We start from the raw sequence: 7,285 nt of genomic DNA, 5'->3' as shown, positions 1-7,285 counted from the left end.
GCAGTTAGTAATTTTAGGGGTAGAGATAAGTGGTTAATAATCGCTAACTGCCTACCCTTATATATATATATATATATATATATTTTTTTTTTTTTGATAAGATATATATATATCTTATCAACACCAACATTGAGGAGTGATTTGCTTAAAACACCAACATTTCAAATCCAACTTGTATTATATATATATATATATAATACAAGTTGGATTTGAAATGTTGGTGTTTTAAGCAAATCACTCCTCACATGTACATATTGCTATTTAATTTCCTACAGCAATTTTCTTTTAAGCTTTCTTTATCTTCTTATACTTGTCAGCTAAAACACTTCATCTATTCCTAGTTGATCACTCCCCCAAAGTAAGAAAAAACATGCTAGAACAAATGAAAGAAGGCATGGCCTTGCTTTTAATACTGACAGAGTGCTAATTTTATTTATATTTATTAATTTAATATTATTATTTTTTTGATGTGTTATTTCCCTATCTTAATATATTTCTCATTAATAATTTAAGGGTATTTTCGCATGAAAATAGATAACTCCTCAATTAATTAATTAATTAATTTTTTCCTTCAGTTTTAACACCCTAAATTTATTGAAAAGACTTTCTCCCCTAAATTTTTCAGATATTTCCCTTCCATTGCTTTTTCTGTCCATAATTTTTTTCATCCGTTAGTGCCATATCAGCATTTTTGCTACGTAACTTCTGAATATTAATTTTTTTTTTTATTAATTTAATTAAAAAGTCATCTTAAAAAAAACAATAAATTAATTAATTAAAGGGGTGGCTAACGGTGGGGCTGCCACCCCCAAACCCCCATGGGGTGGCTCATTGGCCACCCCACCTCCTATGGGATGGCTTGCGGGCCAACCCAAAGGGTTAGGGATGGCAGCCACCCTAACACCCCTGGGCTGGCTTGCGATGACTCTTATGGATGATTATGCTGGCTTGCTGTGGGTTAGGGGTGGCTTGCGAGCCATCCCGTAGGGAGTTATAGGTGGCCGCAAGCCACCCCTAACCCCACGAACCCTACAATCTTAACTTGTGGGCTCTATTTTCTGATTGGCAGCCATCACAATAAATTTAGTTGACCTGGGATGAGGAAGACTTTGAGAAGTATGTATGAAAATGAGAAGTAAAATAGGAGGAGGAAGAACCCAAGTCTACTTAGCACCCTTTTGATGCAATGCCCCTCCCTTTCAACAAATTTTGTTGCTTTGTTTGGCAAAGCCTTTCTTTTTCTTTTGTTACCACTTATCACAATTTTTCAAAAAAATCAACATCAAAACATTCTAACTTTTTTCACTTTTTATATTATATCATCATTATTCAAATAAAAAAAATTATTACAAAACAAAATTTTTTTCACTTTTTTTTATACCAAAAATTGTTACGGTTTTTATTTTTATTTTTCCACATCAATTAATTACATCAGTGTCTAAGGAAAAGGCTTTGCCAAAGAATAATTGACTTAATGTCATCCTAAATCCTAATACAATGGCGAAAGTAGAATTTTAGGATTGAGAGACAAAATTAAAAAATAAAAAATAAAATTGAGGACATACAAATTTAATTTTAAAAGGATTATTAGGGTATTTAAAAATAAAAAAAATTGTTGAAGACACCCCAAGCCTACATGTATTTCCACCTTTAATATTTAAGCTTTATTGATTATTACTTACAAATAATTGACAACACAAGCCCATATTGAAATTAACAAGCAATTTACATGCATAAGACTCAAAGCATGGAGTCTTTGCATTAAGAGTAGATTTATTTTTTATTGTCTATCGTCTTTACATTTGAGATACGCTTCAAAACCCAAAGTGTACGGATTAGCATAACACATGTGACTTCTTATTTATTTCTCATTGTCTTTCTTTGTACTTATTCTCAATAAGCTAAAAGTGCGTAGGAGCTCAAAAAGTCATTACTCTCTTTTTTCAACTATTGACGCCTAATTTGTTTTATTGATTATTTAGTTGCAAATAATTGAGATGATGGAGCCTATATTGAACTTCATAGGCAACTACATGTATGAGACTCAAAGCATAGAAATAAAATTTATTTCTAATGGTCTATCGTCTTTCCATTGAGATAAGCTTTAAACTCAAAGTGGACATGACAAATGTATCACGCCCCACATATTTAAATAATAACTATTTTTGAAAGGTTAAAAAATAATATAAAGTTATATTATTAAATTTAAATCTTAAAATTATTCTAAAAGATTATGTGAACCAAACGATTGATGTCATTATCGATCGATTGATGGAACTGGCTTAGCACCGAACGAGATTTCCATTGATCGATTGATGAAGGTAACAAACCAGCCTAGAAAGTCTTAAGTGGAGTTCACATCGTCAAAAATTAGAACGTGGAAGACAAGTGGAGGTAGGGTGAATTGGCCGGAAGTCCTACCGGGTCTAGCATGGCAACTTCAGGGGGAGAATGCGTCAATATTGCCAAATTTAATGATTTGTAATTTTTTATTTTTGGGAATGTAATTATTTTTACGTTTGGAAATAATTAAGAGTCTGATAGGATGTTTGAAAATAAAAGATTTTCATGTTTGGTTCACACCTAAACATGTTACAAAATATCTTTATATTTTTCTCTTCCAAATTTCCAATAGTTAAGGCTATTTAATACAAAATTATTTAAAATTTATATATATAACGTGACTTTTCTTTACTTTTCCAATATATAAACTATATATTATATATTTGATTTATTTTTCGTCTATGACCAAATAAAACATGCTAATGTCTCTTTTTGTGGAATAAGATAGCTAGTTCCTCGCTTTAATGTTCAGATTTTGCAAATGATCACAATCAAATCCAAAAAATAGCAGTAAAAAATAACTATATATAACAAAATTGTCACATAGTCTAACTTTTATTATATAACCATAACAATATCCAATTAAAAAAAAAAAAAAACTTTTCCTGCAAAACCAAGGGAATCCAAATTCTTTTGGGTTTCTGAATTCTCTCTATTTAAGTGCAATCAAACAAGATAATATTTACTTTGCAAAAGAAAAAAGAAAAAAAAAAAGAAAGATAATATTTTAAAATTCTCAGCAATCCTAAAAGATTTCCCTCGTCCAAATGCTCTATTCATGCATCAACAATCTTGTTCACATTACTTATAAAAAAATATATTTATTTATTGAGTAGGAATCAGTGTGACATGCTTATCAAGCACAAGCACTAAGCAGCACTAAAATAAAGCAATAAATAGGGAAAAATAATTAGAATTCAACGAGATACATGCCTATGGAGAGGTACTCAGATAATTATTTGATTCAAAACATGACAGAAGTACTTTGAATTATTAAGTGCCCATCACACATAAATGTGTATATCAGCAACTAAGCATTACAGTTAGGAGTGGGCAAATTAATCGATTACCGATTATCGATCAATTACCGACTTTAAACGAACCGATATTAACCGTAACCAATAGTTATCGGTCGGTAATCGGTTAAAAATTTTATTTCGATAAACTTATCAGTCGGTAATCGGTTGGTTAAAATTTTTTTATCGAAAAACTGATATGACTGATATGACTGATAGGCTATTTTAATTTTTAATTTTTAATTTTTTAGAATTTTATATTTATTATTGTAGTGGATCAATAAAAAAAAAAAAAAAAAAAAAGCTTCAATAAGCTATTTTATCCAAAAATATACTCTAAAATAACTAATTTTTAATAAGCTATTTTAGGCTTTAGCCCAACAAAATGTATTTGGGCCTCCAAAACAATTAATTTTGGCCCAATTAGCAACCAGTAAAAGCCCAATAAAAAGCCCAAACCGATTTAACCGACCGGTTAACTGATTACTGATATGACTGATAATTTTCGGTTAACACTTCTTATTGGTCGGTAATCGGTTAAGATTTGGTTAACCGATAGCTTATCGGTTAACCGACCGATAAGCCCATTAACCGGTCCGAACCGACCGATACCCAGCCCTAATTACAGCCACCAGAGAGGCCTTGTAGACTTCAGCAAACTTCCTTCAGAGTATACTTGGAGTACATATCTTTGCATTGAACCCCAGAAGAAAAATACAGACACCAATACAAATCCCAGCTGCCAACAAATCCCAATACAAACACCAAATGAGTAAAATATATCCACACACCAAATCTATACAGCTATACAAGATAGCCATGATACAAACAAAACCACACCAGTAGAGTTCTGTTGGTGTTGCCATTAGGGTTGTTAAGTGAGCGAAGCGTCTCGCGAGCAAGCTCGGGCTCAACTCGCATAAGCTCGACTCGTGCTCGACTCGAATATTAAATGAAGCACTTCGTGAACACAAATCATAGCTCGAATATTAAACGAAGCAAGCTCGGCTCGACTCGGCTAGGCTCGTGAGCAAGCTCGTATAAGCTCGTGTATGTGTTTATATATATATAAACTAAGTAATACATAATCAATTATAAATCTCATAATTATTAAAATCTTAAAATTACATTTATATTTAAGCGTTAGAGAATGAAAAATTCTAAACCCTTCATGATCAAAGAGAGAGAGAGAGCAATCATTAAAAAGACCTCGATTTAATTAGAGCAGACCCAAACAAAAGGAAGAAGAATCAAGCAGAAACTATTGAGGGAGATTGCAAAAGGCATAAACTATTGAAGAATCATACAGACCCAAACACTATCACTACCTGTTTGATGAGCGAGAGTGAGAGAATGAGAAATGAGAGTTCAAGTGGAAGATGCGTTGTGATTGGTGAGGGGGATTGAGAGAGAGACGTTGAAAAAATAGTTTTTTGTAGGGGGCGTTGTCCCAATATAGTCTAAATACAACCTATTAACTTGTCCCACATTGTTAAGAAAACATTAATCTCCAAGTTTGTTTATCTATAAAGGATGCATATCCTTTCTCTTTGAAACCAAATGCCTTGCTGTATTGACTTAGGCTCCATACTTGACTAGCCAGGTGAAGCAAATACTCATATGCAAACTAACTTCTTAAGCCGTTTAAGAGTACTTGAAGTTAATTTTTTTTTTTTTTAAAACAAAAACATTAAATATAAGAGCCAGCTCGCGAGCTGGCTCGGCTCGACTTATTATTAGCTCGAGCTCGATTGTTTTGGCTCGCCCTTGAGCTCGACTCGAGTTCGAGTTCGAGTAAAATTTAAACTAGCCAAGCCTGAATAAGGGAAGCTCGCTCAAGCTCGGCTCGTTTACACCCCTAGTTGCCATGTAAAGTTAAATTTTCCATTGGAGTCATACCTTAAGAAAACGCCGGCCAACATCCAATCATGAGCATCCATTTTTTCATTTTGATTTATATTGAAACTAAAAAAGCAAGAGTTTATCATGACAAACTAAGAGGTGTTGTGCCTCGAAACTGAAACTAGCACCTCGGCTCCTGATTGTGGAATGCTCGTCTTCGACGATGTTCTTTTCAGAGATACAGTTGAGGGAAGATCCTAAAACGAATGTCTTCAACATGTTTATAGTACCATATCCTCCATTTCTTCCAAAACATAAGAGGCCTGAGGCCCAATTATAATTCCGAAGCCAAAAACAAATCCCAGTTCAATGCTTATATAATTTCTCTCAATCCCAGTCCCAGAATTTGAATGAAGTTCTTCATATGTTGGAGGTGACAACCGTGGCTCCTCATGTGAGCACGGTGATTTCAAAGGGAAACCACATAATCTTTCGTTTCCTTTGAAGGAATTTTCTGAAAATGTAGCAAATTGCTTGATGAATGGAATCTGTCCCACCAATTGGTTGAACGAAAGGTTGAGGACAGAAAGGAAAATAAGACCATTAGCGAGTTGCATAGGAATCGCTCCAGTAAGCTTGTTCCTTGACAAGTCTAGTGACTCAAGATGAATCAATTTTCCTAGAGATGCTGGGATTTTGCCCGTGAAAGAATTATGCGACAAGTTGAGATTATATGACAATGTGAATTCTCCAATTTCTTCAGGTATAGGACCTTCAAAGTTGTTGCAAGAAAAATCAATGGTGGTGAAGATATTTAGAATCTTCACAAGTTCCACCTCTGAACCTTTGCTGATAACTATTATCGTATCTCGATAATAAAGCTACCAATTTGAATTTGGAGCTGATTGAGCTCAGAGGTTGCCTCATGTGCATTATCCATCATTGCCATCCAAGTAGAAAGGAATATTATTGGAAGGTTACCAGTAAAATTGTTTGAAGCTATATATAGGATTTGAAGCATCGACCAAGGGACATCAAGCTTTGGATGAGCAATGAGCTCATAAAATTAAATTCTTAAGCTTGCCAAACTTTGATGGAATCTGAGAATTGTCGAAGCCGTTATATGCCAAACTCAGGCTTTGGAGTTGTTGAAGACTGAAAAGGGTGTTTAAATTGTCAAGTCCACCCGAGATGGATTCATTGGTCAGGTCGAGACCAATAACATGTCCCTCATTACATGTTATGCCTTCCCAAGAACAGCAATCAACACTTCGATTCCACTTAACAAGTTTTGTGGACATAGTAGGGTCGAATGTAAGGTTGTTCTTAAGTTGTAGCAACAAGGACTTCCGATTGCTACTACATTGGCCAGACAACCCAAAGACAGAAAAGGTGAGGAAAAGTGAGTAAATGGCCATCAAGAAAAGCCTCGATAAGACTGCACGAAGTCTCATTAATGAAGGCTGTTACAAGACATAACCTTACAATAATAAAGAATCGAAGAGGCTGTTGCCTAATTTCTTTTGAGTGTGATTAAATTTATAGATGGGGGTTGTGGCTCCGAGTAGCTTTGATCATGTGCATGCTGAAAATATAATGGTTCCACTAACACGACTTTTTAACCTGTGACTTTGAGTCGTTCGTGGCCTACCAAGAAGAAGAACTAAGAGAAGATGATCTTATAGATCGAGCACCATTATTTGATCTTATATAAGTATGAATTTCTTTCAAATTTCTTTCCCTTTTCGAGTGCTTTGTGAGGTTTACTTGGCTCCTGGCAATATGTTTTGAATCATTGGTCTTCCATTACAAGTGGAGTTGACCCAAGTGGTCAAAAAGTAGAACATTGGGTCATAGAAAACAGAAAAAGAGGAATGTGGAAGATAAGTGGTGGTGGGAAATTGGGCTCCATTTAGTGCATTTAGGAAGATAATATTGTCCATTTGTTTTTTGGACTAATGTTTTAGACAAATATATCGTCCTCTTATTTATTTATTTTTATTTTTTGAAATCAACAAATATACTTTCTTAATTGCACACTAAATGGATACTCTTTAAGAAAGTTGAAATGGAGAGGATTCGTT

The 7,285-nt window shown here is 34.1% G+C and overlaps 1 pseudogene; it reads right to left on the bottom strand.

Moving 5' to 3' along the window:
- Window positions 1-5,382: 5,382 nt before the first annotated feature.
- On the bottom strand, window positions 5,383-6,655 carry LOC148586252 (uncharacterized; annotated as a pseudogene).
- Window positions 6,656-7,285: the final 630 nt, after the last annotated feature.

Source organism: Corylus avellana, chromosome 4 (genome assembly GCF_965113065.1).
Source record: "Corylus avellana chromosome 4, dhCorAvel1.hap1.2, whole genome shotgun sequence".
Classification (NCBI taxonomy): Eukaryota; Viridiplantae; Streptophyta; class Magnoliopsida; order Fagales; family Betulaceae; genus Corylus; species Corylus avellana.
This window is presented reverse-complemented; position numbering and strand designations above follow the sequence as displayed.